The sequence below is a fragment of the Ornithodoros turicata genome, unplaced genomic scaffold (genome assembly GCF_037126465.1).
Source record: "Ornithodoros turicata isolate Travis unplaced genomic scaffold, ASM3712646v1 ctg00000864.1, whole genome shotgun sequence".
Taxonomy (NCBI): Eukaryota; Metazoa; Arthropoda; class Arachnida; order Ixodida; family Argasidae; genus Ornithodoros; species Ornithodoros turicata.
Window position 1 is genome coordinate 366,362 of NW_026999408.1, and position 25,191 is coordinate 391,552.

At 43.4% G+C, this 25,191-nt stretch overlaps 1 protein-coding gene and 1 long non-coding RNA gene across 5 annotated transcripts in view; one reads left to right on the forward strand and one right to left on the reverse strand.

Annotated features, from left to right (window-relative positions):
- Nucleotides 1-5,394, reverse strand: part of LOC135375477 (paired box protein Pax-6-like) — a 107,844-nt gene extending 102,450 nt beyond the window's left edge. For all 4 annotated transcript variants that reach the window (XM_064608176.1, XM_064608175.1, XM_064608174.1 and 1 more), the window contains exon 1: nucleotides 5,278-5,394. The gene's annotated coding sequence lies outside the window, so the exon portion shown is untranslated. The remainder of the gene's footprint in view (nucleotides 1-5,277) is intronic.
- Nucleotides 1-25,191, forward strand: part of LOC135375479 (uncharacterized) — a 159,673-nt gene that overhangs the window by 69,473 nt on the left and 65,009 nt on the right. The window contains exon 2 of the long non-coding RNA XR_010417252.1: nucleotides 3,388-3,459. This is a non-coding gene — a long non-coding RNA (uncharacterized LOC135375479). The remainder of the gene's footprint in view (nucleotides 1-3,387; nucleotides 3,460-25,191) is intronic.

Consider the following 25,191-nt stretch of genomic DNA (forward strand, 5'->3'; position numbering starts at 1 on the left):
CCCGAGATCGAAGAACAGAGCGCGCAGCCTCACCTGTCTGCCCCCTGTATATTTGTCGATGTGGGAAACAGATAACAGCGACGACGAGCGGACAAATGAGAGAGGGCACGTGCACTTTCAACTGCGTCGCATTAAACTGTCGATACGCACGCGTGGTATACGACAGGCTTTTTGGGGGAAGTGTTCCCATTAATGAGTGCCCATTTTGTGCGGGAGTAATATGTCTTCGCGTGCGCGTTGGAGTGGTTTCGTATTCCCGAGATGTCGATTGTGTTAGAAAAGGTCCCGAAAGTATAAGCAGTCTCCTTTTGTTTTTCTGATTGTCCCGTGTGCAAAACAGAAGTTCACTGCATAATATACACCCAAGAATCCTGGATATTATACCTGAAAGCTGTCAATGTGATCTCGATGGGACAGGTCTTCCGAGAAATATTCCTCAACGCTCACCCAACGCGTCCTGAGGGATATTGAGCACACCAGGATGATGTGATGTGATAAAGGAAAAAAAAAGAAAGGAAAAAGAAAAATGGGGATGTGAGGGGAAGAACGAAATGCGCGTGCCAGCCCAGAATCTCGTGAAAGGGGTCTGCATGGAAACCTTGTGATGTTTCCAGGGGACAAGGTTGATTGATTGATTGATTGATTTTTTAAAAGAAAAAAAATGGAGATGTTAGTCTCTGAGCCACTCGGGACTGGCTACTCCAGTACGCGTTATAAAGAAAAGAAAAGGGGAAGACTACACGAAAAACTCGACGCTTTTGAAACGGGAATGAAAGGTTGAAATTTGACATATACTCGGTAGTATTGGTCAACCGTCGATCCTAATCCCCTATATACAACATCATCCTATAGTCTAAAGACTGGGGTGTTACTCCACGTAAGGAGCAGTATACCATGGAAAAGGAAGAGAAGGGAAAGGATATGCTAAGAAGCGAAAGGTATAGAAATGATTCATCGTAACAGATATAAACTGCGTCCCAGCTATAGGGCCAATCTCTATACGCATTGTCCTCCACTTGCGTTTCGAAACCGTCACTGAAGTGTGAATTCGCTTTCACGAATATTTCGTTTGTGTACCAATGCGCCGACGACTTCTTTCGTGCTTTCCTATAGTTATTTGAGAAAACTGTCCTAAGTGCTAGTGCAACTAGCTGCTGATCAGTTTAGAGATGCGGAGAGGTTTCGGTTGCTCCATGGTAAAAACCCTGAGTTTGGGCAAAGAAGAACGAACGACTCAGAGACGTCTCAAAACGAGCAACAACATTTATGTCGTCCGTTCTCCTTAGCCCGAACTGAGGCTCGTTTTATTTTGGAGTTCCCTCGTCCGCATTTATGCTATGCAGTCACTCCTTTACAACGGAACTCAGGGGACAGCAAAAAAAAAATTGCAGTAAAGGTATTTTCGCTAAAAAGGATGTTCATTATTGGACCTATAGGGCTCCAGCGGGACCGCAAAAAAAAAAAAAAAATTGCTGTAGTGGTATTTTCGTTAAAAAGGTGTTCGCTATAAAGGAGTTTGACTGTATTTGATATAGATTTCGGTTCTTCTTTTTGCATTCTGTGGTGGTTCTCGTGAAAGAGTTCACCGTTGTCGGCCTCACAGAGGTGGGTGACGTCACGACTAACGCTCCGCGCGGAATGCGCGTCCTGGGCCGACTTCTAAAGGAACTGTGCCGACGTATCTCTGACAGCGTCTGTCGAAAACTCGGGAAAAACACCACAGACAGCACAGCTGGCACCAGGATTTCTTTTTCCATTCCGTGCTATATAGCGACGCCGAGCAACTGTACTTATCAGCAGGGTGCAGATGTGAACAGGGTGGAAAGAGGACAGAAGTGGTATAGACGAGGGGGGAGGGGTCAGAACGCCTCCTGGGCGCCGGCTTCATCATGGGACTGTCCGTATAACCCACCTTGAAAATCTGCCGGTTCCAGTATATATATATATATTCTGGATATATAAATCAATGTATATAATGTATGTAATGTAATGTAATGTAATGTAATGTATGTTCTTCACTGGTTCATTGTATGCGCTGTTCTTCTCGCTGTCTCTTTTTATCTACCACTGTTTATTCATTGTATGTTATCAACTGGTTTTCTACAGGTATATACCACTGTCCATCCGTTGCATGTTATTAACCGGCTTCACTGTTATATTGCCACTGTTATTTACTACTTGCACTGTACATATCATCAGGTTAATGTAATAAATTTTCTTTATATAAATAAATATTGCACGGTATAGCGACGGAACGAATGAAACAATGAGGCAAAATAGAGAGTTTTAGTATACCGATACGCTATCGCCTTTACGTACGTATAAGGGATAGCGTACGATGTACTAAAACCCTATATCAAGTCGTACATCTTATACCGTTGGGTTTTACAGCGGTCACAACCGAATCGTTCGAGCAACAACTTGAAGGGACAGGTGTACCTCGCCGCATTGCGCCATTTAACTATAATGTTTGTTCCTGCGTGTAACAGGCACACTCCAAATTTTCCGACGTTGAAATTCGGAATATGGTGCACACAGAAACAATTTTACACTTTTTAGCGTGTAAACACGGAGTTTTTTTTAAATTATAACCGCTTTTTTCTTGCCCACACTTTATCCGTAATAACAGCGCTGAAAAAAAAACCGATCTGAAAGCCTGTTTTAAACAATATACAGCATTGCATTACCAATATGGCTTATGCTGTGCGCGCCAATATACTATGGCCCTTGTGGCCGTTCTTGAGCAGCAATAAAACTTATTATTATTATGAAACTACGTAATTTGTAGAATGTGTCATTTGAAACAGTGCTTTACGTATACAGGGTGTCCCAGAAAACGTGTCATTGAATTATAATTAAAAAACTACGCCACCTAGAATCATGCGGTCAACGACATTTGTTCTTATTAGGTTTTTGCCACCTTCTAAAGTTAATGTCATGCACCCCAAGTTTAATATGTAAATATTTGCGAACTGAACTCGGAAATTTGCCAAGTAAAGGTCACTTTTTTACCCCACCAATATGAAGAGCGTGCCAAATTCACTCAAATTCATGATAATTGACAGTGATATTCACGAGCTATCCCATCCGAAAGAATAGCCGAATATCATGCTTTTCGGAGCACCGGACCATAACGCGCGATGACTTTTTGAGCCCCAGCAAGAACAAATGCCATTGACCGCATGACTCTAGGTGGTGTAGTTTTTTTATTATAATTCAATGGCACGTTTTTTGCCATTTGCCAGATTTGCCATTGAACTCCGTTTTGGATGATGTGAAACCTATACACCAGGGAGACACCGTGTAACCTGGGAACCTACACCGCACAGGACAAGACATTACACTCGAAATGTGTAACAATATTCACTGTGTATCTGTCTCTCGCAGGATCGCGCGGGAAACCAGAACTGCCTCATCCCTTCTGCGTACTTCAGTGACATATATGGAACTGCATCAGAGGTATGTGAATTCCCGATGCATTGGATTCTGAACTGTTATATATTCAGCCACTTGCAGGCAACAATGTCGTATATAGCTCTGCTTGGAATAGCCAATGTAGGGTGCACGTTTGATTTTGGATTGTATACTATACAATATACATCTATACACACTACAAAAAAAAAAAAAAACAAAAAAAAACCAGTCATTTGGGAAGTAGATAGATGACAGTTTATACGCAGTTTATAGACTATCTTGCAGTGCTGGGGAGTTAATTTCAAAGTCCGAAGTGTATAAATGGACCATCGTCTTATATAAGCTGTAATTAATTCCTAATTTACTTCCTTTTTTTTTCTTTTTAGAGCGAGGGAAAGCTATAACGACACGTTATATTGCTGTCTATAGTTTCAGTTGAGACGACTTAATTTAGACGACAAAATTTTACAACTTGTGGATGCTGCCATCTCGTGGTGACCGCGCGATTCGAAATATACACAACAATACTTCGAAGTACAGATACTTTCGATTCGAGATATCTCGAACTGTCGTCGAAGCCAAAGTGGTGCTTACGGGTATATATAATGGGTAATGCTCTTTGTCAGTACTAATCGTCCACCATCGCTTTTAAATAGCAGGTCCCTTTTCCTATATATAGTCATTTGGCAACGCGTGAAAAGTGACGAGATTGTGTCTGTTGAGGGTGTTTTCAAACCGCTTCTCTGTTGTATTGCCCTATATATAGCAAGCCGCGCCACTGGTCAGTGGTGGGGATACAATGTTAGAACGACCGGGCCTATACAGCCGAACGCGCGACATTTTAGCCGGTCGCTAATGCGTCCACTTCATTTCTTCGGTTAAAATAATATGTATCGTGCAGGACAACACACCGGCACGATACGGGCGTTTGGCGGTCAAAGGTACAGCGTAAAATAAGGACGTGCACCTTCTTAGGTACCCCTTCAGCTGTTGGTTACATAAATCCTTATTATGAATTAAAAATACAAATCACCGTAAGGTCCCGAATTATGAATGAACGGAACAAAATTACGAAGGAACGGGTGGAGATTATGAATAGAAAGGAGTCCATAAATAAGACCCGAATCTTCGGAAAAAAATAATTACGTCGAAGGAGTTAAAGCACGCTTATCCGTGTTATGATCAGGTTATATCACACACTTCCGAACTTACGAGAACGAATCGTTCCGTAATATACGTTCCAGTAAATCATCAATTTAGATTCTTTCAGGCCTTGCGGCGACACGCCTATACATTCTGCACAACGCCTGTCTGCAGAGGCGATAACATCGCGCTCATGATCCCGGGAGCACATACGTTTCAAGAAAGGCAGAAAAGCCATTTCTCTCATCGACAGTCGAAACACACGTTCGGCCTTCTCGGCCGGGGAGCGCGGCGGCACCGCTAAAAAACACTCCCGTCAAACATGCGGAAGTATATACACACTCTGAGAGTTCACACACTTTAAACGGGAACGTGTTGGCCATTTTCCACACATAAGACGATTGTCGAACACACGCGAAATGTGACGGTACAGCAGCAGCGCTGAAACGAGGAGACGTTTTGCGCTCTCGACGTTGACTGAAACGCTCAGGAAAATATTGAGTTGACCACAAGACGAGAAACATATAGTCGATCACGCTAACAGTTTCTGCGGGCGTATACAATGCCTCGCTATAACAGAGCCTGCACTTAAAACGAGCTTCAAGCGACGCGACCGCAACGACAAACTTGTTTTCTCGCCGAAGCTCAGATGACATTGAAACCAGGGCGTAGTCCCTAAACTCCGGCGGAGCAATTCGTCACAAGGTTACAATGTCTTACCTCAAGAGCACACACACACTGTCCGGTGTCGTCCGAGTCTCAGTCGCGCCGGTCACTGTTGGGTCAGCGGTCGTCCAGACTCTTGGTGAACGGTCGAATGCGTGCGATCGGGGCAGTGCGCGCGGACGCAGTGAACTGCGCGACTGTGTGCGCGCATTGACCGCGCGACGCGCGTGCGCGCTCATTGGACGCCCGCGGGCCAATGGCCGCTGTAGGGTAACGCCTTCGGGGCAGAGGGCGGAGCCAAGCAATTTGGTTTCGGTTTTGAGTGTGGTGAGTGACGCGTATCTGCCGGCGGCGGATTACTTTTTTTTTTCTTCTCTGCGTTGCCTTCTCCCCTCTCGTCTCGCGGAGGAAGGAACCGTTGTGTGGAATATCGTTAGGAATGGTGCAGGCGGTTCTCAATGGTTGTCTGGTGTGATTTTTCGAACGGTGGTTCCCTTCTTTCTATTTGTTTTTCTTTTTCTGTGGCGCGTTTTGACAGCGGCTGTTTAACATAAATGACTGTGTCTCCTTCTGCACCGGTTTTAACGGTATAACGAATCTGGTCTCGCTGCCATGATTGCTTTTCGGAATTCTGCCCAACACATGTGTGAGTTCTGTTCTTTGATGCCAGTGTTCATTGCCGCGCCTACCCGGTGCTAAGAAAGAAGGTTTCGGACGCGAAAATATCCGAAATATCGACTGATTTGTCAATTTCTTTGTGGTGTAGAAGAACACAATTACAACACATTCGTAGCTTATTGAATAATTCACGGCACAGTGGAAACCTTTGTCCTTTCCGTGACGTATTCGTTGGATACGTGAGTTCGTAGGGAAATGGTGCATTTACTTTTATGGTTCGCTGTGTGTTAAAGCTAGAAGTCTTATTTTTTGTGTTGCCTTTCGAAACCCTTATTTCGCTCTCATTTTGTTATCGAAGCATTTAGTTACACGAAATGCTCGCGCTGTCCTTATCGGGTTTATTCACGTGCTGTCACCCGCAGGAGAGCGGGTTTTAGCGAAGCTGACTGACTGTTCCAGCCCCAGAACATCGATTTTCCATCCTGTAGACTTTCTGTTGCGTCATGTTACGTGTTGACGGGAGCACAATGTCAACGCCTTCTCCATAGCAGTGGTGAAAAAGAAACATTTGCATGGTGCAGTTGGTATAGTGCAGTCGACGGCAGAGATGTACGTGGGTTCGAGTCACATACGACTACGATACGTTTCCAATTCGTCCACTGACATATTTACATTCTACGTGACAGGGGGATATGTAACGAGAAATACTTTCATTTAAGATACATTTAAAGCTAACCTATAGTGTAGTTTAACTCAATCTAGACTTGTGGTGGGTGTAAGGTTTCCGAGATTCCCAATTCACACCCCACGCGAAGAGTATATAGCGTAGTAGTATATATATTTTAATAGTGTATTTAGTGTACGGATAAGCCTGCATAAATCGCCCGCAAATAAACGTGCGTAAATTACACCACACGAATTCTCTGGGACACGGTCTTTTGTCCATCACACACTGCGCAGTATAGCGTTATGCTTCTCTACAGCTGCGAAGAACTTCAACACAATTCTGGATATCGAGAAACGATTCTATAACATGCCGCGATTTGTCAGCGATATCATCAAAGCAATCGCTTTCACAGTATAGATGGAAACACGATACTCCATCCTCTTCGACCGGCTTAAACTTCCTCATCATACACAGTGGACGCTTATTACGCGGGAAAACGAACCCCCCCCCCCCCCACAAAAAAACAAAAAACAAAAAAAGAAACAGCAAAACAGAAAAAAAATCTGCCTTCGAGTGATGTTATGGAGCGCGTGCATCACATCGTAGTGTCATGTAAACGCTAAAACAAAGCCCCATTGCATCTTGCGCTCGGAGTCTGCAGCGCTGGACACACTGTAAACGTATCTGTATTCGCGATGTATTAATTTTCGCGAATTGCGTTTAGGAAGTTATTCGCGTATATTTAATTTCGCGATTCCAGATCTGTTTCCTTTCCGCGGGATCAACGTGAAGCTGCGTTCGCGAGTTCAATTTTTCGAGATTTTTTTTTTTAGCGGTCGCGATAGTCGCGAAAATTAATTCGTCGCGAATAAAAATACGTTTACAGGATAGGCCTTGCAGTGCCCTTAATACGGCAATACGGCACGGCACGTACTATAGGAAGTGTTTTTGTTTTTTCGCCTGGAAAATATTTTCGCGTTTTCGAACAAAGCTGGTTTGAGGAGTGATTCGCGAGAACTTCGCGACACAGGATTCCGGGAGTGCTTTGCTCTTGCCTATCGTGCCGCGGTCAATCCTCGGGCATATTTCTTGACGTACCAAGACATCCGTTGTTCACGGGGATGGCAGCGTCAATTCCTTTCCTCCCTAAGATGACACTGTATACAATGGCCCTTAGGGACCATGCACAGGAGGCCATATGCAGGAGGCTGTGTGCAGATGAGCCAATTCATTTTAGCAGTTCTCGTTCAATACCGTTCGGGGCAGTATGAATTACAGGTCGGTTGAGATGTCGTACTATCATACAAGCAGGTTTTGAGAAGGCGGGGAAAGGCATAATTCGTAGGCAATGGCTTCGTGGTATAGTGCTATATATATGTACAGTGGAATGCGTTTGCAGGAGTAACAAAAACGTGATCAATTTTCATTTCTTTACATCTTGCATGATGCATGGGATAAGACAGTCTTCTGCGGTTTGCTTAAACTACCTATATACGCTGTATGGAGTATAGAAAGGGTCAAGGTATAGTCACGGCATATAGCGTCGAGCGCCGTACGATTTTTGCCCTCATATGGCCAGACTTATTCGCGGGAACTTAAATTCGCGACTTCGGAGGAATGCGCGAGAAACGCGAAAAATAATTCCACGCGAAAAAAACAAACAAAAAAAAAACACTTCTACAGTATACTCGAGTAGAGCATATGAGAAGTATTTTTAAGAAAAGGTGGGTGGGTGGGTGGGGGGGGGGGTGAGAATTTATGTTAGGAGTAGCAGAACAAGTCGAGAGACGAGTTCAATCTCTCCTCCCTTTTTTTCGGTACAAACAAACAAACAATTGCGCCGTTTTAAACTATTTCCGAGTTATCCAAGAGGACATCATATTTTGACGCATATAGCGAGATATCACGAAGAAGGTGTAACTTATAATAGCTATATAGCGGTACGTTAGTAGTCTCGCACACGCATGAAATATCCCAGCTCTTTTCTCTTTTTCATTCGTTCATTTTCTTTCCAAACACTAATTCTTCATTAACCCCACAGATCCCTATATATACTGGTGTTGCACAATCAGCTGCAAGCGATTCCGCTGGGGTATATAGTCTGGTTCACATTCGTTGAACCACGCATCTACATATAATGTTTTTGTTTCTTCCCAATGGCGATGCAATAATAAAAAATATTGGGTTGTGTCCATGCAGGTGAACAAGAGTAATGTTGAGTTGGTATGGGAAAATTTCTTATGAACGTGATGCATAAGCTGTACTCAACGCAAATGAATTCCATAGTAGCAGTAAAGGACTATAATATACGGCACGCAGAAACACAGGCACTGTACACACTATGCAATTATATAACTATATGCACACTATATACATATAAAATTTTTTGTCATATAGTCTGTAGGCTATATGTCCAGGTCTGAATGTACGAAGTGAAATAATTATACACTATGTACACTATGTACAATGTGCAATGTATACTATGTTGTTGAGTTTCTAGCACGGCATGTTCTACAATGCACCTGTGAAACGGGATTACATTTACTGCATGTCTGTCTACGTGCCAAGGACATATACTGTGCGTGTGCATAAATATGGTCCTTGTATATGGAGTATATCTATGTATCACTGTAAAATGACAGCAGCATATCTGTATGTGTTATGCCTCAACTGTGCAAATAGCACAATACAAGTTCAAGTTGTTCTTCTAAAATCGATAAGACTCCGGTGCGGCTGAGGTAAAAAATGGACAAATGACGGCACAAGTAACGAGAAACAACGACTGCGTTACGTCGCTGGTACAACGTCCTTTGACCCTTTGTTATCCAGCACTGGGGTTTTATCGATTTTAAAGTGAAAACCAGGGATCGGAACCGAAACTGAACCCGAACCGAAAACCGAAAAAAAACCCCGTTATTTTCTGACGAACCCGAACCGAACCCGAACGATTTTTTTACTTGTCCTGAGCCGAACCGGAACTGAACCAAAAAAAATTGATACGGTTACCGGTTCGGGAATCGGTTCAGAGGTGAATTAATTGTACTACTGACCGACCTTTTTTTTGCTCACCTGAACGGTTATCTCACACCTTTCTCTTACAATCGTGTACGGTGAGCGTAAGCTTGCTTGCATGTAGCGAAATTACTGCCCGTGGTCCGGTTAAATCGATGCCGAAAAAAGTAACTGTTCCAATCCCTGTAAATGCCCCGACCGCTGACAGATTTTTTTTTTGTCTGTGTATGTGCGGGGGTGGGGTGGGTGGGGGGTTCTCCCTGAGCCGAACCCGAACCGAACTGAACCGATATACCTGAACCGGTTCAAGCTGATAATTTCGGTTCAGCGGAGCTAAACCCGAACCGAACCAATATGCCTGAACCTGAACCTGAACCCGAACCGGACCGAAAAAAATACCGGTTCCGATCCCTGGTGAAAACCAACCTTCCCAGATATTGACCTTGTTCAGGTTGTTGTGGCTTGGATTATAGTGTTCGTAGCGTACGTTTTTCGAGTGTTTCAAGTGTTTCCTTCTGCACAATATAGGCACCCAGTAATTTTTTTAAGCATCTTTAGGATCTAAAATATCTGATCCTATATATAACACACACGTTTCTGGTGGAGCTTTCAAACCACGCAGAAGGCAGCTTTTATTTTCGAAATACGGCACTTTTTTTTCTTCTTTTCTCTGTCTCAGATGAGTGATGGCTTGCAATTTTTTCGTGACACTCTTTCCAACACCCTTTTCCCAACACTTTTCAGTTCAGTGTGAGAGATAATGGAGAGGATGGCGTTTATTCGCAAATTCACCTCCTTTTACACGAAAGAAAATGTAAACAGAATTACCGTGCATTCCACAGAGTTTTCCTCACAAGGCACTACAATACGCTTTACAGTCTGCCAAACCGCAAGTATTCTCGAGTGGAGACGCAGGATATATGCGGCTTTTCCATCGAATACAGTGAACTCTCGTTATTATGACCATGGTCGTTCCCGAAAAATTTGGTCATAATGCGGAATTGTCATATTAACGGGGGGATTTGCAGAGGTTTCACTGCATTGTTCCCCAGGAGTATGGTCGTAAAGCGCGCATATGTCAGATTATCGGGGGTCATATCAGCGAGGGTTTACTACTCGGAGAATTTGCAAAAAGGCTATCAGTGCTTGTTGAATACAGAGCACAGGAAGCATTATGTCCGTCACCGGCGTCCGACGTGTTTAGATAATAATTGATCGAATTGATTAAAAAATATAAATAATCTAGTTATTTCGATTAAGCTCTTACCCTCCGTTCGAGTTTGTCCAAAATCAACGGAACGTCTGTCCGGAAATATTGTTCCGTTAACCATCCCCCGTTTCTTTTCCGTAACACTTCTATAGTGAATTAACGAGAAGAAGCGTTAATTTAGCAACGATGGAAGCAAAAGCACAGGCATTTGCGATCCTCGTGACCTCGTTTGAGCGAGCCTCATTCACGTTCTCGTTCGATCGAGTTGTAGTTGAACTTAAATTGACATCCTTGACGTCTTCTATACAGTCACATTAAGCAAGTATCGTTAAATAATTCCTTTCCTTTATCCTTAAAAATAATTGCCTCGGCTATACTACTGCGTCCTTTTTTATTGCCGTCTTTCGTTGTATAACGACCTCCTCCTTTAGACTTCTGTGAATGTCATCATATATTTTCTAGAATCGGTCGAAAACTCGATGAATTCGCTGCAAGAAGCGCTGACACACGAAGTGTCTTTGATGTTTAGACGAAAGAAGTATAGAAAATGGCTCTTGGAGGCAAACTGCATGGATACACCGTTCTAGAGATTAAATGCAGGAGTGCTGAGTCTTCCGCGATCACAAGTCAGCTGAGGTGGTAAAAAGTAAGCCTCGAATCACCCTGCACGGTGACGTCATTCATGATTATAGTTGTCAAACGGCGTCCAATCCCGAATAAGTCTTTGAATGAGGTCTTCTTGCTGAATATTTTCCTTTATACGTATAGTTCATTGAATCGAATTAAATTTTATTTAACCGTTGACATTGATGCGGAAAATGGGAGAAAAAGCTGCAAAAAACAACTTGACACGCTGTCCCCCCCCCCCCCCCCCCCCTCCCCATGACCAGAAGCAGCATATATGAAATACGAACATTGTAACTATACACATATACATATATAACAGCCAAAATCTAAACTCTGATTGCTACCCAAAAAAATTATTGGCTTCAAGTTTAATGCGATTGTTACAGAATTTATTTAAAAGCGAAGGCATACTAATAAGAAAGAGATTGTTCATCTTTAAGTTCATGTTTTGGATGAACGCTCCACGTCTGCAGTATACAGTCAACCCTCGATTTATGAACCTTCGATTTATGAATTCCCTCGTTTTATGAACACGAGCACCGGGAACCAAACTTTTTCCATTCATTTTTCCCTCGTTTTATGAACCTCGATGTTCGAATAATGAACGGAATTTCTGGGAACCAACTAGGAGTTGCCAGCGTTTTTGCCCTCAATTTATGAACGGATCGTTCCGAGGTCAACAGAAACCTTCAAAGGGATAATTCCGTGGTCTTATGAATGACGCCTGAACGGACAAAACGCTTTCCAGGTATTGCACCCTCGGTTCTTAAACCCTCGAAATCCGAACAACAAACGGGTTTTCCGGGGTCGCACAAGGTGCGACCAAGTGTTCCTGACCTCAGTTGATGAATAAGGTGGTCGCTGTCACCCGGATATTAATAAACGGAGGTTAAAAATCCCGGAGGAAATCCGAGACCAGTCCAGTGCGAATGTGGTGACATCTCTTATTTCCAAGATTGACACAGCGAAAGGCATGGTCCAAAGCAAAATTAAACAATTTAGTATTGCATAATAAACAGAGTGTGAATGCGCAAACGTCTGTTCTTTGTGAGATTGATACAGCGGAAGGCATGGTCAAAAGCAAAATTACACAATATATGGCATTATAAACACAATCCCAACTCGGAAATACTGTTGCATTTGCTCGATAGTACTCAGTTAACTGAATTTTCGATTTATGAATCCCTCGATTTATGAACGATTTTTCGGGGAACCGAGGGTGTTCATAAATCGAGGGTTGACTGTATACACTTAGTCAGTTCACGTTTGCACACACACACACACACACACACAGCGTGTTGTATATACACACAGCGCTCACTGATTATAACATGCGACTCAAAGACAGCAGGGTAGCATTCTGTGTCATGTGCGCTGCCATGTCCCCCGTAGTGCACATAACACCTGCATATATAGGATTGTATACAGTGGCGGCAGCGGCAACGATATTAAGCGCGTTGACGCCGTCCGTGAACTAGCTCGCGCGGACGGACGCGTGTCGTTTCACACGTCGTTGATCACAGCTGGGACCGACTGAAGCCTGCGCTTGGCAGTCGCTGCGCTTGTAACCCTACGAGCACGTCCTCCATGTACATAGCGTATGGAGTCAAAGAGAGGGAAGTCGACAGAAGTCTCGGCCATGAATTGCGATGTCGCACGCTGAATTTTGCTTGCATGGAAAAAGTATATGGCCCGTAATCGCTTGTGTAGGATTGGTTAAGGAGGTGACGTGGAAATGTTTGTACGTATATAAGGGGGCTCCCAGCTGGCACGACGTAATTGCTATTGTTGACTGTGAGTTATGTGGTGAAGTATGTATATGAGTCGTGGTGAAGTAAAATGAGGTTTGCCTGTGAGGATGTATGAAATGCCTTTTCGGTTCCGTCGTTTATTTCATCCGAGATGAAGTTTTGTTTCTCCCGCTGCAAATTACCTGTCAGAAGTTTAGAGACATTTTCACTACGCAGGGACAGCTTGTTATTGAGTGCTATGGAATTGCTACCGCTCACCATACAGTATGGATCTGAGAAATGGCGACAAATGCTATAGACTGATTCCTAAATATATGCTCAATATAAAATACGAGTATACCAGGATTTGTAATATTAACTGTAAGAGCAAGAAATCGCATTACGTGTAATGAAAGTGTCGTATAATTGTATGCAAGGATTTATTGCACAGGAGCACATGTTCAAAATGGGTTACAATCTATAAGCATTCATGGCGGTAAATAGTTGAAGCTGCAATAGCAGAGGCGAATAAGCGGAGATTACAGACTTTCACTGGAAAGCCTGCTGCACTCTAAAAAAAAAGGGTGTACTTCAACTCCTTTCCTTGCCACATATATAACACCCTTTTGGGGAGTACAATTACGCTCAAAAGGGTGTCTCCTCACTCCCTCAAGGGAGCAGTATAACACCTTCTCCCTGCCGGGGAGTTTATATTACTCTCCAGTAGGGAGAAAGATGTTATGCTACTCCCTTAAGGGAGTGAGGAGACACCCTTTTGAGCGCAATTGTACTCTCCAAAAGGGTGTTATATATGTGGCAAAAGAAGGAGTTAAAGTACACCCTTTTTTTAACAGTGTGGGGTATACTTCCAACAAAAGATCGGCTGGTCAAATGGGAAACTATACAATGAATTCTACTTACCCTAACTGTGGTGGAAATGAAACAAATGCGCATGTTTTACATGAATGCGTTGTAGTGTCGACATTGTGGACCTTAGTGCGCCGCCGCTTTGCTGTAAGGCGTGACGTCGCAGTGAGTGTCCGAAGACCGTCCGTTTCCGAAGACTGTCCGTTTGACCATCTAATCATATTAATTGAGTCATATATACGTACTCTGGAAGCTCCGATGTCGGGCTGTAGCTCAGAATCGCCGTATTCGAGCAATGCACCCGATACTTACTCTTGTTATGTGTTTGCTCCGTGACTATACCTTGAGCACAGTCTCTTTTCGTAGGTGTGAGCAGGAACTCCTGCGTCAATGGTTTATAATCGGTACATATCGGTGAAGCATGGGCACGTTGCTCTGAGGAACCTCGTTTTCTAACAAGGGATTCGGACTATGTAAATAGTGTAAATAATCGCAACCAAATTTTCAGTCGAATTTTACTCTGATATGTGTACATACGAATAGATTGTACATATTTTTAGCAGTTGACATATACTTGTAACGATAGTTTGCACGCAGAGAGAGAGAGAGAAATACATGATGACGATGATATGGGGATGACTGCACGCAGAACACTTACGTTGTTATAGTGTTAGCGAAAAGCAAAGTGTATAATCCGGGCAGTTACTTGTGCAATTAGATAATTATGTTAATTAAATATTCTGAACAGCTTCTACGAAGCGGTTACACTATTTTGAAGTACATCAACAGGGTTCAGAACGCCGTGGCTTATGCAGGAGACCTAAACAGGCTCCAGGTATATTTCGCCATCAATAATAACAATAATGGCCGGTTGGTTGCGTGTTACTGTCGAGCGATCTGCCTGCCTGTGTGACCGCATATTGCATGGGGGAGGGGGAAAGTGCGTCCTGGGCCGACTTCATAGGGAACTGTGCCGACATTTTGCCTTAAAGCGTATTTGGAAAACCCAGTGAAATCACTCAGACAGCAGGATTCCGTGTTGTGTGTGTTCATGCGATATCTCAACGCATTATAACATATGTTTTTTTTATATATATATTCCGTATTACGGTGTTAGCACCGCGAAGCGACTGTGGCTATGAGCAGCGCGTACAGATGTTGACAGATGGAGAGAGGACAGCAGGAAGGAGTTGGGGACAGGGGGTTATTGTGCGTCCTGGGCCGACTTCGGGGGTAACTGTGCCGCCATGCGTCTGGAAAGTCTTCGGAAAACCCAGGGAAAAACCTGAGACAGCACAGCCGGCGGTAGGATTCGAACCCACCACCTTCCAGTCTTCAGCGCGACCTTGGCTAACCACTAACGAGAGGGACGTCTTAACCAGCTCGGCAATGCCGGCCATGCCGCTGGTATATATATATATATATATAAATAACATTAGCACTCTTAGAATTAGAAAAATTCGGTGTAATATGTTTAATGTCGCTGATGATGATGATGATGGTGGTGCTGGTGTTGCTAGGTGCAAATATGGAAATGCACACTCTTAAAAATGAACTTCATCTCATAGCACGCTCCTAGCCAACCACTATCTCGAATGATATCGTTATCTGCCCTGATTTGTTAAAAACGGGAGGCGTACGCCTTTTTTGTGACACTTGTGCGGTTCATAATTGTCACAAAAAAGGCGTACGCCTCCCGTTTTCAACGAACCGGGGCAGATAACGATATCATTTGAGATTATGCTTGGCTAGGAGCGTGCTATGCGGTGAAGTTCATTTTTAAGAGTGCAGGGCCCCACTTAGCCTGACACTGGCTGTTCGAGAACGATGATGTTCAAACACGCGGCTATAATACAGTGCTACAGGTCGATGTGTCTCCCTGTATATGACACCCAGAAAATATACTGGGCGTTTTTTTAGCCCTTACAGATTTTTACCTTTACATATTTTTTTATAGAAGCTATGAGAGTAGGATAGAGTAGTGTATATATAAGATAGATAATATAGATGTAAAATAGATAGATAACATAGATGTAAGATAGATAAGAATATATATATATAACATAGAGTAGTTGTTATACGGCCATATAGGCGGACATCCTCGCGAAGGGAGTACACGACTATATACAAGGTGATTAATTACCTAAAGTTCATGAATTAACTATTTAATTAGCGGTTATCGGACAAAAGCGAGATAGCAGAGTGGGAGGCAATCCTTGTTCAAAGCCGTTCCATGTTTAAGAAATCCTGAAACGCGCACGTGCGTTGAAATATCCATCGCCGAATTTTGATACGGTGAACCCTCTTTATTATGACCATGGTCGTTCCCGAAAATTTTGGTCACAATGCGGAATTGTCATATCAACAGGGGGGGAGGGGGGGACTTGGAGAGGTTTCACTGCATTGTTCTCCAGGAGTATAGTCGTAAAACGCGTATGTCAGATTATCGGGGGTCATATTAACGAGGGTTCACTGTATGTACAAATGAACCGAAACCGCGTCGATCGGGAACGCACCAGGGAGCGCAGCGCTTCATTCTAGAGCGCTAGAAAAAACAAGTTTCAAACTTTCAACAAGTTCAAAACTTATTTTTCTAGTGTCCTATACTTTGTTCCACATCAGAGGGCCACGCGCTTTGGAGCAGCAGGGATGACTGTCAGAGTAGGTGCTGATCTGCTGGCCATATAAAACGCTATCCGGCACAGATAAGCCTCCGTCGGTGAAGGTGATGCGCTCCTGAGGCGCTCTGTTTTGGTTTCGGTCATTTGCATAGCGAACGCTCGTTTCAGGATTTTTAAAAGGGAGAATGGCTTTCAACAAGATTTTTCCCCTCTTCTGGAGCAGCCTGTCTCGACTTTGTCGGGACTGATATGTCCATGTTTTTTTCCCAATCAATCAATCAATCAATCTGCTATCTCGCTTCCCCAAAAATTTCGTAATTAAAGAGTGATTAATGAATTTTATGCAATTTTTCATCTCGTATTTACGTAAGTACTCACTTCGAGCGGATGGCCGTATATAAACTCAGTTGCAAAAACGACATCTATTAGAACCTTCGCAGTTTTTAAAGAACAATTTTGTAAAGGATAAAAAAATAACGATCTGTGTATACCACATATCTGAATGCTAAGTGTGCGGTCTGTCGATGGACAGCTGCCAATCACCCAACACTTTCACCTCATCACGAGGTCAATTCTGCTGCATCTTGTCCAGTCACTGTTGGGATGGTGTGCGGGTATTCCAACAACAGTCCTGCTAGGAAGCTATTCTTAAAAAGAAAAGTAAAAAGAAATGAAGTATTTGAAAGTGTGCACTTCGCTACTTTCCACGTTATGTATTATTCGCTTTCGATGGATTTACAATTTTTTCTTCGTTCTTTCTGTAGCCACATTGAGTATGAGGAACTCCATGCGCAAGCGACTTTTGAATTTTGATAACAGGTAATTGGAGCAGATTTACAACGTTTAGTGTGTAGGTATTTTTGAAATTACGCACCCTCTTTTCTATTAACCGAGAAAGAGAGAGAGAGAGAGAGAAGTAAAAAGGAGTGAGGTGCTATTTCCGAGCGATCTCCCTGCCTGTCGATGTGACGGCATATTGCTGGGGGAGGACCTTACGTCCTGGGCCGGCTTCAAAGGGAACTGCGTCGACATTTCTCTGAAACTGCGACTCAGGAAAAACTCGGGAAAAACACCCAATCAGCGCAGCCGGCGTCCGGATTCTAACCCGGGTTCACCTCCGGGTCTCGGCGTGGAAAAAAAGAAGTGAAAGCACGCAAGTAAGTAAGTAAGTATTATCTAAAAAAAGAAAAAAAGAAAATAAAAATAAAGGAGTGAAAGGAAACTACATATACACACGCAGTACGCGGGAAGGTAAGGTGCAGGCAGTGCACTGTTCGGTAGCCAAGGTCGTGCTCAAGACTGTGAGGTAGTGCGTTCGAATCCTATATACCACCGGCTGTGCTGTCTCAGGCTTTTCCCTGGGCTTTCCTGCTGTCCTCTCTCCATCTGTCCACATCTGTGCGCCGCTCATATAGCCACAGTTGCTTCGCGGCGTTAACACGGAATGTAAAACAGTGCAATGTTCACGCGTGTTTGGTTGGTTTATGATCTTAAGTCGATCACCGTTTAGTTGACTGTGTGCGAATTTTCCCGTCGCCTCTCGGGGACTTCTATGAGGTCCCCTTATGAAGTCTGTCCCCATTTTTTTCTTTCAATAATAATAATAATCATCATCATCATCATCTATCCTCTATAGTGTCGTCTGCGTGACGTAGAGCTGCTCTATATAGCAGGGAAAAGCGCGCAAATGTTAATGACAAATTACAAGAATACACTATCCACTCGCAATTATCGGTTCTAGGGTTAAGCTGACGCCAACGACCTTGGAGTCGTTTCGCAGTAAGGGAAGGGCGGTGCTCATTTGGGAGACTCGACCCAGCGGAACGACGCATCGTCATTTCCTGAGCTAACCGATGGACCGAAAACAATGCAACCTCTATGGTTATGAATCACTGCCTCAAGCCACTCACGGATCATCGACAGCACGATTATGAGCAGACGATATGCCACGCAATAGTCAGACGGTGCAGCCTTTCATGCGTATTGCCTATATATCCGTTGCTCCTTTGTCAGTGAACTGGCACCTGAAAGTGCGTAGCCCTGAAACAACACACTCTCATATATATACAGGGTGTTTCACCTTACGCGTCACAAAAATATACTTAAAAATGGACTTCTCTGAAAATTATGGGGCAAACGGAGTTTATCCTCGGCGAACTTTTGCCATGACGTACGAGCACTTTGATCCATTTTCAGCCGCGAGAAATTGAATTTTCTGGATTGAACTCAGAAATTTGCCAAATTAATGTGACTTTTTGCTTTAATGCAAGAAGGGGTGGAAGAAAAAGGTGACCCCCACCCCCTTTAGTTTCCTTTTCCAGGCTTCTGCTGATAACAGCAGAGAGGAGGTGAAGAGAAGAGGCACAGAAGAGAGAGCAGGAGAGAGAGAGAGAGAGAGAGAGAAAGAGAGGAGAGAGAGAAGAGGTCCACCTCTTCCTATTTCCTCCTCGCTCTTGTCTCAGATAACGGTAGTGCTTCGAACCTTGTTGCTGATAGCAGAAGCATGGAAAAGGAAACTGAAGAGGGGGGGGGGGGGGGGGGTCACCTTATTCTTCCACCGCCTCTTGCGTTAATTTGACGGAAAACTGAGCAAGGCAGACAATATGCGCGTCTCGAAATGCGTTTTCGCAGTTTTTTTAAACACTACCATTGCAGTAGGGAATGTATCTGGTGATGGCGTGGGCTGCAACGTGCAAAATCTAACATGCGCTTTCTGTTTCTCGCAAAGGGGAAAAAAAAGAAAAAAAGAAAAAAACGCGTGACATTAGCTTGGAAAATTTCGGACTTCAATTCAGAAAATTCTGTTTCTCGAAATTTTACCGTTTCAAATCTCAAAATTTCAGGAAATTCATCAAAGTCTTCGTACGTCATGGCAGGAGTTCGCCGAAGTTAATCGGCGTTGGTCCCATAATTTTCAGACGAGTCGATTTTTAAATTTATTTTTGTGACACGTTAGGTGAAACACCCTGTATAGCATATCCACGCAACCTGGTAAGGAGACGACTTATATTTGCTGTCGTTGCCAGAATGCTGCTGCTGCTGATGATGATGATGGCGGTGGTGATCTATCATCATCCCCATGTTCTTTGCTATCATTGCTATTAGTAAAGAGAAATATCAAGGTGGAGGCCTCTTTTTGCCAGAAAACTTGTCGCGCAAAAGACATATGGGACACTCTTCGTCGAATCACAACGAATTTATTGTCATTTTCACAAAGTCAACCGTAATAAACAAAAGTAAGCAAGTGGGAGGCATTTCTTCTGCGTGCAACACCATTAACAAAATATGCAGAAACGCGCATTTCAAGTTCAAAATATCAAAGTGCATTCACATGCGTAAGCTCGCTCAAAACATATCGCAATGCAGCTTTGTGTACGCCGGATGCGAAATCCCGTTTTGATTTAATGGCAGAAGAAGTTGAAAGACAATGGCCCGGTTTCATCATCAACGCTGGCTAACCTTTAACCGTGATAAGGCGTTGCTAAAACTTGAAGTTAACGCTCAATTCTTTTTGGCAAACGTTAGTTGGTAACGTGGTGAATGTTTCAGTAACAGTAACTCCCTTTAGTGAAGCACAGTTAAGCGTTATATTCAAGTTAAGGGACCGTTGATCTCGGTTCAAGTGTTATCGGCGTCCGTGAAACCGGGCCAATGAGGATCGGATCGGATCGGATCGGATCGGATTGGATCGGATTGGATTGGCTGTGAATCTTGGAATCTTCGAATCCTTGGCAGGCGGTATTCGGGAATCCGAATCCCAGTGCCCAAAAAGGCGAATCGAAACTTTCGAATCCACTAACCGCGTTTGTTTGTTTCTTTCTAAAATGAACAAAAATATGCATTGATTTAAAACTTTCACTGCGTTTTCCCTCTTTGTTAGTTTACATTGCTCTGGACTGAAAGAGTTCAAGCAGGAACTCTTACATTACAAGTTTAAAAGTAACATGGTTTCGCTTTTGATTGTTTGTTAGTTTTATGGAAAGAATTGAGACTCGAGAGTTTATGTATTTCTCGTAGTCGATGAACAACTCGTTAAATAAATTGCATTTGAGAACTTTATCGGTATGTTTTCTCCTGAAAGTGAACTATTATTTAATTTTCGGTTTTCATTAAACAAAGATATCAAATTTTGCTTCAAAACACCTTTCAGCAGGGGCTTTTTAAACTCCTTTTTTTTAAGAAAAGGAGTTTAGGGAGGAGTTTTTTTATGAAGTTCTTCCTTTAAAGTTCTTTTAAAAAGGAGTTTTTTTAAAAGGAGTTTAAAAAAGTAGGACTTTAGAAAAAAAAGAAAAGAAATGATTCGTAAGATTCGTGGATTCGCAGAACCCTCATTGAATTCGGATTCGGAAAATTCTGGATTTGTCCAATTTCTAATAATTATAATTCGTGATCATAAGCGACGGCTCCTCAAAAAAAGAAAAAAAATGTTATGCCAGGTTACCTTTATACTATACCCCTTTACCTTGCGCCGTATAGTATATACGTTAGATCCATGGCACAACTCACCACGAAGGTTATATACTTTCAGTTCACAAATGCTGAATGCACAGCCACCCTGGCTCCCAGACTCATCGCACCTTGTTCTCCCCACTATAACCTCGTACCCGACTAACCTTTTGTGGTTTTTCTAATATAAAGTACCATTGCTGGTTCTCAGTTTGTCTCGTGTCCCTTCCGTGTTTTTCGTGTTCCCCTATAGTCTGTGTCCCTGCGCTGGCTCCTCAAACTCAAGGAGACGTTTTCCTCATCGCATCCGCACCAGCTAGCTTGCCTTCTATTTCGCTGTTCCAGCTTCGCGATATCGAAATTTCAGCAACCCTGGCGGTCGAGAGAACGACGACAATAATTAAACGGGGAATGATAATGTCATGAGGTGTGGTCGAGAAAACAACAACAACTTTATTTTTTTAAGATGATGAATGGGGAGTTTCATCGCCAGGGGGCGATACTCTACCCCATTGCTGGTGGTGATGTGGGGAATGGAATAATGAGCTCCTTCAGAGAAAGATTTCAAGTCGTCGAGAAAAGATTTCAAACTACTCCTTTGGTATGCGTGTCCTGTGCTGTGCAAAACAATCAGCTATAAAATAGCCAATGTGATGCAAGTGCCAGGAAAAGTAACCCTTGGCACCTATACTTGACTGTATGACCAATATTGAACGAAGACAACAACAACAACATAGATGAATGGATGATGATGATGATATGGGATGAACGAAGACGCAAGTGAATAACCGGCTTGGAAATAACGTTCTACGTGCGTTTCGACAGGCGAGCTACAACGCAAGAAGAGACGAAAATAATGTTTATAAGGGGAGGGGAATTTATTGGCAGAAAAAAATAAGAAAAAAAAAAGAAAGAGGGAAAGGTCAGCCATACAGCACGCCGGCTTCCTATTCCCTAAAAAAAAGAAAGGAGGGAAAAATATAAACATGAGAAAAGGAAATAACAAAAAGCTAAATAAATAAATGAAAACAAGTTTATAGGATTCAAGCTGGGACCACGACGTTGACGCTATCTCCATGTTGTATCGCTCAGACCACTTCTGATGTGTCGAGCATCATATTAGTATACATGCATTGCCTCTTTCGACTGTTTTCGTGTTGCGTGTTTGCGCGTTCTGTGACATATCAGTGTGTGTGTGCAATTGTTTTCTGTCGAACTTAACACCACTCATCATCATCATCATCATCATTGCAGGAGTTTTCCACCGAAGTAACTCGTGCAAGTGATGTGGAGTTGCGGGCCTCGCACTATAGTGAAGCCAAAATCTCCATTTTATTTTTTCTCAAAACCAAGCAACCAAGCATTGCCTCTATAATTTGTTCCATACACTCTTAAAAATGAACTTCACCGCATAGCACGCTCCTAGCCAACCATTATCTCGAATGATAACGTTATCTGCCCTGATTTGTTGAAAAACGGGGCGTACGCCTTTTCTGTGACAATTATGAACAGCATAAGTGTCACAGAAATGGCGTACGCCCCCCGTTTTCAACAAATCAGGGCAGATAACCATATCATTCGAGATAATGGTTGGCTAAGAGCGTGCTATGAGGTGAAGTTCATTTTTAAGAGTGTATCATTCCTTTCTATCGCGGCATTATATACAGTGTGCACGTCTCTTCGCAGGTTATATCATTAGATCTTAACTTAATAATTAATAACAAAAATAAGTTGCGGATATATAACTTCAGCGCTGTATAGTATAAAGGTTGCCTCTGTGAAAGCAGAAGGTGCACACTGTAGCAGTAAAGCTGCCGCAAGGCAGATTGGCAAGATGGATTCTACGCGTAATACATAATCGGGCGCAGTACAGGTCGTGTATATAGTGGAACGAAGAATGTCCGCAGCTGAAAGTGGCTGGATCTCCTCCAAGACGATGGAGCAGGTGAATAGAACAGCGGGCCCCTAACGGAACCTGCGCGGCAGGCGAAGGCCAAGGAGACATCGTCTTCTCCGTATCGGTTTCGCATCTGACCGCACCCAGCTGCTCAAGCATGGACTAAATCACGTGACGTCACCTAACGTCATGTTTATAGCTCTCCCATCCTGAGCGACCTTCTATATATCGATGTAACTGCGGCGCGCGTGGCTGGTTACTGTTTATCGGGGCTGGTGATCGGCTGATTGCGTATATATCGGAGACCACCTGTCTCTTCCCCTGAACTTGATCTTGAAAGAGTTCAACTGTGTGGCTGCTTGAATCGCGGGTCTTTAGCCACTGCAGTTTCTGCGGCGGGGAGAGGAGGAGGAGGAAAGAAAATGGTGTCTCTTTCCATTGGGAAGGTCTGTAAGGTTTTGGACGTAGAATTTACATAATTTCGTTCCACTAACTAAATTAGTTCGTGATTAACTAGATAAATTTGAGGACATTAATTTCGTTAATTTAACCGAACATCCAAGCGAAACGCCAAAACGTTACATGTAATTTCTCCAGTGTCAGCCAATAAACGGTCGGAAAGAAATCAATTCTACGTAAAAAGAGCCGAATTTATTGCGATTTCACAAATGTGCGTACTTTGCATAAATGCCCGAATCAAAAATACGCACGTTCGTTCTGTAGGCTGGTTCCAGGAACAACGAGCTATGCCTGGGCACTTGGAATTGTTTATTAACGTTCGCTTGCACGATGATCGGGCGTATTGTTCAGTTTTTTCTTGTTTTGTGTGTGTACGAGTCATCGTCGTATTGCCATTGTGAACGCCAATAAGAATAATAAACAGTAAGAATCCCAAAGCGTTCAACGCTTACAATGCCCGCCAGAGGGACTTCTTGGGGCCCGTTCTCCCCTACAGAGCCTTGCTTCAGAGTGCTGGAAAACAGCGTGCTGGCAACCAAGCGCTGTTTTCTACCCTCGTGTTCTGACAGAGCGCACAGCGCTGGGCAGGGTTGGCAGCTCAGTTCTCACGAAACCTCATTGGCGACGCGATGCTGCGCCGTTTCGTCTTGTGTTGATTCTTGTAAGCTACGCGGACGCACATGCCCAATTATAGTTGGACAAACGGGAAATTCGACGCCATGTTCAGTTGCCAATCGTAATCGAATCGTAATCATAAAGTTCTTTGTTTGTTACCACGACACCAACACAGCGCCGCAAAACCAGGAAGCAAAACAGTCTCACAGCTTCCGTGACGTCATGGGTAAAACAGCCACTTGATTGGCCAGTCACAAATCAGCGCTAGAAATGAGCGCTGAAAAGTTTACAGGAACTGAACTCTGACAAGCGCTGTTTTCCAGTGGTTCATAGCAGTGCGAGAAGGAAGAAATAGCGTTGTTTCGTATCAGCTTATCGCAACAAATCGTTTCCGACAGGGCCACATCAACCAGTCCACTGATCGGGACAGGTGCGAGGAGGTGCGATAACTCGACACGATGCGCTTCTGTCACAATAGCTGCGATTACGTAAATGCGACAGAAACTCATCGTATCGAGTTATCGCAACCCTATCTCGACAGTTGCATTGGTCGACTTGGCCCTGTCTGGGAGGAGGAGGTCTGCCTGTAGTCTTTGTCAGTGATGGCCAGTAGTTAACTACATGTAGTTAAACTACCTGATTGTAGTTAAAAAGTAGTTATCAACTACTTGCTGAAATGTAGTGTGCAACTACTAGTTAACTAGTGCTAACTAGTTAGTGCAACTACTATTTCGAGTAGTTAACTACAGTAGTTAGGTTACTGCAGGCGCCAACTACTTCCGATTTTGCCGCAAGCTTTACAGCACGATTGTGCTTCCTTGAGCTATACTTGTTTGATGAGAACGGAAGTGCAGAGCAATTGTGCCGTCCATGTGTACTAAATCTTCTCGTTTATCACTGCTTGTGATTCATATTTAGGTGTTCAAGAACACTATAGAATGGGATTGGTGTTGATGGACAACGTTAAGTAGTTAGAGATGTAGTTAAAATACATTGCAGTAGTTATCGAAGTAGTTCTAACTACCTCCCCTGAAAAGTAGTTGAACTACTAGTTAAACTACTCCATCACGAAGTAGTTAGTAGTTATAGTTAAACTACACTCTTAGAAATGAACTTCACCGCATAGCACGCTCCTAGCCAACCGTCATCTCGAATGATATCGTTATCTGTCCTGATTTGGTGAAAACGGGAGGCGTACG